Consider the following 10,349-nt stretch of genomic DNA (forward strand, 5'->3'; position numbering starts at 1 on the left):
CCGTGTGACTCAGACTGTGGGCAGAAGAGCTGAGGGAGTTTTAAGTGAAGGAGAAGTCATCGCAGGGTGGGGTTTGCCAGAGACAGTTTCATGGAAGAGTTGAGTTTTAATCCGGGCCTTGAAAGAAGTGCAGAAGTCAAGTTGGCAGAGGACGGCAAGGAGCATCAGGGAAGGTAAAAGAGTACGACTGGAGGCTGGGAGGAATCAGGCGGTGGCTGAAACCAGCTGGGTGCCAGGCTTCGGGCACATGATAAAGAAATAAGGGACCCCACAGGGGAGTCCAGGTCAGGTGGGAAACCTTGGACCAGCCAATAGGGGAGCCTGAATACCAAGCAGGGTAATCAGATCTTACAGCTGGAAACAAAATTTCAATTTTATTGGATAGATTAGTCATCCTCTTGTCCAACCTACCCACTTCACAGATGAGAAAACCAAGGCACAGAGATGGTGTGCGTGTCTTCCCCAAGATGCAGGAACAGTGGCATCAGTAGTAAAAGTCAACGCAGTGGCAGACGTTTACAGAACTCAGACCTGGGAGCCTTGCTCCAAGCAGCTTAGCTGCACACCTCACTTAATCCACACCATACCTCCAAAGTAGGTAGTCTACTGATGCCCATTTTGCAGACCAGGAAGTCGGAAAGTTCAGCAGCTTGCTCAAGTTCACAAGGGAAAAAGGACAACTGACGCAGTCAGCACTTTGGAACTGATCTCACCAGGTACTAGTGCTAATGGAACGAACACAGGATTTCCAACCAAAGGACACGTATCCAAATTCTGGCTCCACCTCAGTCATCATATGACCTCCGGTGAGTTACCTAACCTTGCTGATCCTCTGTATCCTCACCAGTACAAAGAGGATAATAGTTCCTATCTTACAGGACTTCTGTGGGGATTAAATAAGATTATATGTGTCACATTCCTGGCACCTAGTACATGCTCAGTCAACACTGGTCCCCTCCCCATCTCCTTCCTTGCAGGAGCCTTGATCCCACCTTCTACGGTCCTGCGGCTGCAACTCCTCCCCTCGGCCATGTCTCCTCCCAGGCTCTGCTATCCAGCCCTGGAAGTAACTCCAGGGTAGGTAGAGTGGAGGGGGAGTGTGAGGGGAATTGGGCTTTCTGGGTGGCAGGACAAAGCTGCTCCCCGCCTTAGGCTTCCCAGTGGTTCAGTGGTAAAGAATCCACCTGCCAATGCAGGAGTCCTGGGTTTGATCCCTGGGTCAGGAAGGTCTCCTCGAGGAGGAAATGGCAATCCACTCCAGTATTCTGGCCTGGAGAATTCCATGGACAGAGGAGACTGGTGGGCTACAGTCCATGGGGTCACAAATTGTCAGACACAAGTGACTGATTGAACATGCATGCTTAGGGGGAAATGCAGAAAGATCCACAAATGGACCAACAGAAAGACACAAGCTGAACCTCACTAATGCTCCATGGACTCACCCCTCCGTGGCCCAAGCCCTTGACTTCCTGGGTTTCTGGGTTTCTTGAGGTTCTTATCCTTTGCACACACCGCGCCTCCCCACCCCCTCAACATACATTGCCTTCATTCAAACTGTCTTATACACCAAGTTGTGCTGTTTAATTATTCAATAGGAGGCCTCCAAAAATATGTCTAGGGAGACTGGTTGGGAGGGGCAAGCAATTATATGAAGAACTTTGCTCAAGCAAGGCTGCTTGAGATGGAGAGAGAAGATACATATATTCTTTCCTGGCTAGGAGATGGGATAGGATGAACAATTCCTCCTTGTACATTTTAAGTGTTTAACAGCATCTTGGACTCTCAGTTGCAAAGTACCATCTTCCACCCCCTCAAATGCCAGAAAGTTTGAAATTCATTCGCTGGGTTACCAAGTCCCTCTGAAGGAAAGGTTACTTAAGTGAACCAAAAGGTAATAAATCTGGATGTTATAGACCCTGTTTCCATCGGGTTTAAATGATGATGAAGGCGGACTCAGAGAAGATATCACAGGGATGGGACCGAGCTTTCTGAAAGCACCCACTATGAGACACCAGGCTAGACTTTGGTCTTGCTTTTTCTTACTTTTTCCCACAACCCAGGAAGTCGATGACACTGAAGCACCCAGCCAGTCAGTCCTAGGCTGTGGTCGGTCTCACTTCCCAGCTATGGACCCAAGACACACTAACCTCCCCCAGCCTTGATGTCCACGTTGAAAAGGAGGGATGACAGCACCCATCTTCTGAAGGAGCTCCAGGGATAAAGACTGGAGGGAAGGCACCCTACTGGCCTGGGGCTGGTGCTTGGGACTGGCTGGGGCTCAGCAGAGAGGCCAGGGAAGTCTGGGGAGGGCTCACCTGGGCCCGGCTCTGAAGCTATCGATTGTGTCTTGATGCATCAAGTCGAGTTTCACTCTGCTGAAAACAAATGTGAGCTGTTCAGCTGAGCCTGGAGTGCTTGGGAAAGTGTGAGAGAGCCCTGGGGCCGAGGTTAGGCTGGCCTGTGGCTGCCCGGTCCAGGTCACGGGCCTCATTCTGCACATCTGTAAGTGACACGCTGGACCCAGCGATTGCTACAGTTCCTTCCCCCTCAGCAAAGAACCCTGTGTTCCAAAACGAATTCATTTATAGAATCTTAACAGTCCCGTTCCGGCTTTTCACATATGACAGGCATCTTAGGAGGTACAAGGAAGATCTCTCTCAATTTCAAAACAAAACAAAGCAAGCTGCAGGCGCTGCCTCGGCCAGGGGTGTTTTCCACTTCTTACCCTGTTCACCTGCATGGGGAACAAAAACAAGAAACGTGTTTTTTTTTTCCTCTTAAATAACACACACATTGTCTTTCTACCTGGCTTTCCCTTGGGCTGGGTGCCAGCAAGGTGGATAAGATCTTTCAGGAACTTTTATAATGTCACATACTTATGCAAATTGGCAAAGTGTTTATAGCAACAGGCACCACAACAGCGCCCTGAGGTTTCAATTAGTGAGAACAGCCGGGCAATCTAAGCAGCTCCAGAGCATGGAGGGTGAGGTTGGATCTAGAACACTCGGGACTCTAGCTTGGCTGCTACCCTGCCACACCACTCCATCTCCTGAGCCTGAGTTCCTGTCTGTGTATGGAGATGATGTTGTCATCCCATTTGGTGTGCCCGACAGACCCCGGGCATGCTGGCCACATACACTGGGTTGGTTGTCCACCAATGCGACTCTGACTTCCATCACAAGGATTCAGAGACCAGTAAGCACTCCAGTCCAAAGGCCCACTGGCCACACACCCACATGCACAGTGGCAGGCAGGATGCTGTCCTTCCAGCTAGGGACAGGCAGGACACTGCCCTTTCCTGCTGGACAGACCTGGAGGGAGGCCTGGGCCATGCCCCACTCTATCACTTAGCTTGTTCTGTGACTCTGAGCAAGATATTAGCCTCCCTTGAGTCTTACTTTCCTCATTTATAAAAGAGACAGTAGACCCGTGGTTTGGTCATGCCTACGTGGCGTGCACCCGTCTTGCTGGGCTGCCTGGGAGTTAAATGTGGATAAGGTGGTACTAGTGGTAAAGAACCTGCCTGCCAATGCAGGAGACATAAGAGATGTGGGTTCAATCTCTGGATCGGGAAGATCCTCTGGAGAAGAGCTTGGCCACCCACTCCAGTATTCTTGCCTGAAGAATCCTATGGACAGAGGAGCCTGTCAGGCTATAGTCCATAGGGTTTCAAAGGGTTGGGCACGACTGAAGCAACTTAGTACTCACGCACTCAAAGAACCACCACTGTGCTTGACAAGTCAAAAGCTTCAGTGTATTCTGTCACCATACCAGCATCATCTAGGTTGTATGGAGTCCCAAGTTGTATTTGGGGAGAAGGATTAATAGGCAATATGTAGAAAATGGGTTCTGGGATCAGATTCAGGAGGGAGGTGCCAAGCAATGAAGAAGCAGATGTGGATGAGGTCTCCGGAACTTTCAGAGGGGGTTACAGAGCTCTGTTTCCAAATTGATTTGTCTTCAGAAGGCCCTGTCATTGAGTGCCAGGTGGGGACCAGCAATCCATGAATCACCCCTGGGAAATCCTAATCAAGGCCTGAATGGGAGAAGAGGAATTCCAAAAAGGAGCATCTGCAGACTTCCCTGGTGGTCCAGTGGCTAAGACTTCACACGCTTCCAATGCAGGGGACCTGGGTTCTATCCCTGGTCAGGGAACTAGACCATGCCTGCTGCAATTAAAGATCCCACATGCCGCAACTAGGACCTGGCACAGACAAATAAATATTTATTTATTTCAATATTTAAAAAGGAGAGAGAGGTGAAGAGCAGGGCGTCTGAAGAAGAAGCAAAGATAAAGGATTCGGAGAGAAAAGACAAGGACACCCGTGTACACTGGAGCCATCTGGACCCCCCGTGAGACATGGACACCCAGGGAGTTGCTGTTCACAGTAGCTCATTTTGAGTCTCCACACAAACCTTTTGGGAAGCTGGGCTGGACTGTCCCCACTTCACAGATGCCCACAGTCAGGCACTGACAGGTTCAGCTGCAAGCCCAGGACCATGGGACTAGCAGGCAGTGTATCTGGGATGCAAGCCCAGTGTCTTAAAGACAAGTTCTAGAGTTTCCTGTGTGAGTGAGAGGAAGACTGATGTGATTCTAGCAGGCCAATCATTCAAACTCCACTTAGCCTGAGGTGGTTCGATTGTGAAGATCACTTTGGGCTTCATTTTGGCTTGAGATGTCACCTGGTTGTTCTCACTTTGTAGCCTCTTTCCAATGTTTACATTTGGAATGTTGTAAAACTTTGCTCTGTTGAGAGGCCTAATTGGAACCTTACCAAAAACACTGCAAATGAGTCTTAGATTTAGTTGAATCAAGTCCCCCCCTTCTTGCCTCTCTTTCTCTCTAACCCCAGCCCTACAGTGGACTTGGGTACTGTCTCCTGGACTCAGGTTACCCTCCTAGGGCCCTGTGACCTCACAGCAGAAATTGCTGAAGTCAGCCTGTTCCCTTCACAGTCCTTGAGAAGGGAAAAATCCCAGGGGCCTGTAAATACTGCAAGAAACAGCACCCCACCCAGCACTCTGTTTAGCTTGGATGAAAAATGTATGCGGTGACAATGCAAAGTGCCCTGGGCAGCGACAGGACCCAGCGATGTTCCTGTATCTCATCGCTGGTTGATTAATTACCAGGCTACATACATGGGCTGAGGAATCAGGAGTGGTGCCGTGTGTGCTGTGGGATCATTCTTCTCTCTCCTGCTGTGTGTGCAGAGCCAAGAAACCCTGCCTGCCAAGCGTGAGAGGTGCCAGCGATAAACACTCCAGCCAGGTGGTGGGGACCAATGAGGGGCCGAGTGGGAGGCTGCCTGTCACACCCGACCTTCTCAAAGCCGGCTCTCAGCACCTGGGGTGGCATGTGGAGGAAGGCCTTCCTCTCTTCTCTCTTTTGATGGTTGGCTTTTGGGTTTTGTTTTTGTTTTCCTTGGGAAACCAAAAGGCATGGCCTTCAGCCCCAGACCCCAAGAGTGGGGTCCCTTCCCCTCCTAACTCAGTCCCTCAAAGACCACCTATGAACACTTCGCTGTGTACACAGCATTGCGGGTGAGACCCTGGAAGAAATGAGGTCTGAGAGCTGCTCACCAGGAGCTCACAGGCCAGCTGAGTGATGAGATCCTCCAACCAAGCAGAGTGGGGAAAGATAAGACAGGGTAACATCCCAGGGAGCTATAGTGGACATCTGTCATTTGTGTCAGCTCTGTGGGGGCATCAGCCTCCCACACAGCAGATGGTCCCGGAGGGTCTGGCCACCGCCATCTCCTATGTCCTCACCCCTAGCAGAGGAGTAAATGAGGAAGCTAAGCTTTTCTGCGGAGGATCTGCAGAGTGGGGACACAGAGCAAATAAACTGAGGCTCATAAGGGTTTAACTTCCCCCAGGTTACTGCGTGGGAGGACTGAGCCTTGAAACCAGGTTTGTCTCCCTCTAAGCCTGTGCTCTTCTCCATGGTGTAACTTTAACCTCCAGAAAATGAAAGAAATGAGAACTAAAGAAGCAGAATCCATCTTGTCTATCCACTTATCTGCTGATGGACACTTAAGTTTCTCCCATATCTTAGCAACTGTAAATGATACTACTATGAACACCAGGGTGCATGTTATCTTTTTGAAATAGGGTTTTTTATTCCTCAGATATGTACCCAGGTGTGAAACTGCTGGGTCATATGGTAGTTCTGGACTTCTCAGGTGGCACTAGTGATAAAGAAACCACCTGCCAATGCAGGAGATGTAGGAGACTTGATTTGATCTGTAAGTCAGGAAGATCTCCTGGAGGAGGGCATGGCAACCCACCCCAGTATTCTTGCCTGGAGAATCCTATGGGCAGAGGAGCCTGGCTGGCTACAATATAGGATCCACAAAGAGTTGGACATGACTGAAGCAACTTAGCATGCACACATGCATGGTAGTTCTATTTTTAGTTTTTTGAGAAACCTCCATACTGTTCTCCATAGTGGCTGCATCAGTTTTCATTCCCACCAGCAGTGTATGAGGATTTCCTTTTCTCCACACCCTTCAGTTCAGTTCAGTCACTCAGTTGTGTCTGACTCTTTGCAACCCCATGAATCGCAGCACGCCAGGCTTCCCTGTCCATCACCAACTCCCAGAGTTTACTCAAACTCAAGCCCATCGAGTCGTTGATGCCACCCAGCCATCTCATCCTCTGTCGTCCCCTTCTCCTCCTGCCCCCAATCCCTCCCAGCATCAGGGTCTTTGCCAATGAGTCAACTCTTTGCATGAGGTGGCCAGAGTACTGGAGTTTCAGCTTCAGCATCAGTCCTTCCAATGAACACCCAGGACTGATGTTAGGATGGACAGGTTGGATCTCCTTGCAGACCAAGGGACTCTCAAGACTCTTCTCCAACACCACAGTTCAAAAGCATCAATTTTTCAGCACTCAGCTTTCTTCACAGTCCAACTCTCATATTCATACATGACCACTGGAAAAACCATCCACATCCTTATCAACATTTATTATTTGTGATGTTTTTGATGACAGCCATTCTGAGAGGTGTGTGGTGATATCTCATTGTGGCTTTGATATGCTTTTCCCTGATGATTAGTGATGCTGAACATCGTCTCATGTGCCTGCTGGCTATCTGCATTTTCTCTTTGGAAAAATGTCTATTTTGTTCTTCTACCCATTTTTAATCAAGTGGTCTTCTTGACATTGAGTTGTTTATACATGTTGTATTATTAATCCCTTATCAATCAAGTCAATTTGAAAATATTTTCTCACATTCAATAGGTTGTCATTTCATTTTATCAATTGTTTCCTTGGCTACCAAAAGCTTTTAAGTTTAATTAGGTCCTACTTGTTTGTTTTTGCTTTTATTTCCTTGGTATTTTCATAAGTATTGTATTGAATACACACACACACACACACACAAACACACACAGGAATACTACTCAGCCATAAAAACAATGACATTTTCACATTTGCAGAAACATGGATGGATTTGAGGGCATTATGCTAAGTGCAGTAAGTCAGCCAAAGAAAGACAAATACTCTGTTATCTCACTAATATGCAGAATCTAAACAACACAAGAAGCTAGTGAATATAAAAAAAAGAAGCAGACTCACAGATTTGAGGACAACTAGTGGTTACAATGGGAAGAGGGAAGGAGAGGTAACCTGGGGTAAGGAATTAAGAGGTACAAACTATATTGTACAATATGGGGAATATAGTCAATGTTTATAATAACGATACATGGAGTAAAAATATTTAAAAATGTGAATCATTATGTTGTACATCTGTAACCTATAGTGCATACCAACTATACTTAAATTAAAATATTTAAATTTAATTTAAAAAAGAAATGCAACCCAGAGCTTCCCAGAGGAACTGCTCTGTGGAACTGCCAATGCCAAAAGATGACCTGGAATATGCTATCATGAAACTTACAGGGGCCAGAAATCATTTGAAAAGAAAGATCCAATCCAACCCTCAGCTCCTGATATTGAGCAATAGACTGAGGGTGCCTCAGTTCACTTTTCTCCCCAGTGTCTAACGCTTGCTTATCAAACAGTCTAATACCACACCACTATTTCCTTGGAACAGCAGAGTGATTAAAAGCATGGGCTTTCAAGGTACAAAGGTTTAGGTTTAAATATCCGCTTCACTGAAAAAAGGTAGCTTTTTACACGGAAATCATTGAAAAGGAACCTTATCTCACACCATCAAAAATCAATACCGAATAAATTAAGAATACAAATGTCAAGGCAAAATTTGAAAACTTTCAGAAGAACTAGTGAGTATCTTAATAACATTGGGATAGGAATTTCTTAGTCAAGACACAAACATTTCTAGTTATACAAGAAAAGATACATAAGTTTGACTATATTTTTACTGAGAATTTCTGTTTGTCCAAAGAGTCTCCAATGGAAGGGAACCCTCCTACACTGTGGATGGGAATGTAAACTGGTATAGTTATTATGGAGAACAGTATGGAGGTTCCTTAAAGAACTAAATATAGAGCTACCATATAACCCTGCAATCCCACCCTTGGCATGTATAGGGAGAAAAACATGATCTGAAACGATACATGCACTCCAATGTTCACTGCAGCACTATTTACAATAGCCAAGACATGGAAGCAACCTAAATGCCCATCAACAAAGGTAAGATGTGGTACATATATACAATGGAAGATTACTCAGCCAATAGAAAGAATGAAATAATGCCATTTGCAGCAACATGGATGGACCTAGAGAATGTCATACTGAGTGAAGTGAGTCAGAAAGAGAAGGCGATATATTGTGTGACATCCCTTACATGTGTAATCTAAAAAGATATACAAATGAACTTACAAAATAGAAAGAGACTCGCAGACTTAGAAAATGAACTTATGGTTGCTGGGGGGAAGGAATAGTTAGGGAGTTTGGGAAGATCAGGTACACACTGCTATATTCAAAATGGATAACCAACAAGGACCTATTTTACAGCACATGGAACTCTTAATCAATGTTATGTGGCAGCCTGGATGGGAGGGGTTTAGGGGGAGAGTGGATACATGTATCTGTATAGCTGAGTCCCTTTGCTGTTCATATGAAACTACCACAACACCATTAATTGGCTATCAGTTCAGCTCAGTCGTTCAGTCATGTCCAACTCTTTGCGACCCCATGGACTGCAGCATGCCAGGCCTCCCTGTCCATGACCAACTCCCGGAGTCTACCCAAACTCACGTCCATTGAATTGGTGATGCCATCTAACCATCTCATCCTCTGTCGTCCCCTTCTCCTCCTGACCCCAATCCCTCCCAGCATCAGGGTCTTTTCCAATGAGTCAGTTTTACACATCAGGTGGCCAAAGTATTGGAGTTTCAGCTTTCAGCATCAGTCCTTCCAATGAATATTCAGGACTGATTTCCTTCAGGATGGATTGGTTGGATCTCCTTGCTGTCCAAGGGACTCTCAAGAGTCTTCTCCAACACCACAGTTCAAAAGCATCAATTCTTCGGTGCTCAGCTTTCTTTATAGTCCAACTCTCACACCCGTACATGACTACTGGAAAAACCATAGCTTCGACTAGATGGACCTTTGCTGCAAAGTAATGTCTCTGTTTTTTAATATGGGTCTAGGTTGGTCATAACTTTTCTTCCAAGGAGCAAGTGTCTTTTAATTTTATGGCTGCAGTTACCATCTGCAGTGATTTTGGAGCCCCCCAAAACAAAGTCTGTCACTGTTTCCATTGTTTCCCCATCTATTTGCCATGAAGTGATGGGACCAGATGCCATGATCTTAGTTTACTGAATATTGAGTTTTAAGCCAACTTTTCACTCTCTTCTTTCACTTTCATCAAAAGCCTCTTTATTTAGTTCTTCTTTACTTTCTGCCATAAGGGTTGTGTCATCTGCATATTTGAAGTTACTGATATTTCTCCCAACAATCTTGATTCCAGCTTGTGCTTCATCCAGTCCAGCATTTCTCATAATGTACTCTGTATATAAGTTAAATAAGCAGGGTGACAACATACAGTTTTGATGTACTCCTTTCTGGATTTGGAACCAGTCTGTTGTTCCATGTCCAGTTCTAGCTGTTGCTTCTTGACTTGCATACAGATTTCTCAGGAGGCAAGTCAGGTGATCTGGTATTCCTATCTCTTGAAGAATTTTCCACAGTTTGTTGTGATCCACACTGTCAAAGGCTTTGGCATAGTCAATAAAGCAGAAGTAGATGTTTTTCTAATTGGCTATACCTCCAAACAAAATAAAAAGTTTAAAATTTGAAAAAAAAGTTAAAAAAATTAAAAGAGAGTCTTCAATGAAAGTACAAATATAAGCTACAAACTTGAAGAAAATATCTGAAACATATACATCCAACAGAAAATCAGTTTCAAAAATATATAA

This window comes from Odocoileus virginianus, chromosome 28 (assembly GCF_023699985.2).
Source record: "Odocoileus virginianus isolate 20LAN1187 ecotype Illinois chromosome 28, Ovbor_1.2, whole genome shotgun sequence".
NCBI classification, from domain to species: Eukaryota; Metazoa; Chordata; class Mammalia; order Artiodactyla; family Cervidae; genus Odocoileus; species Odocoileus virginianus.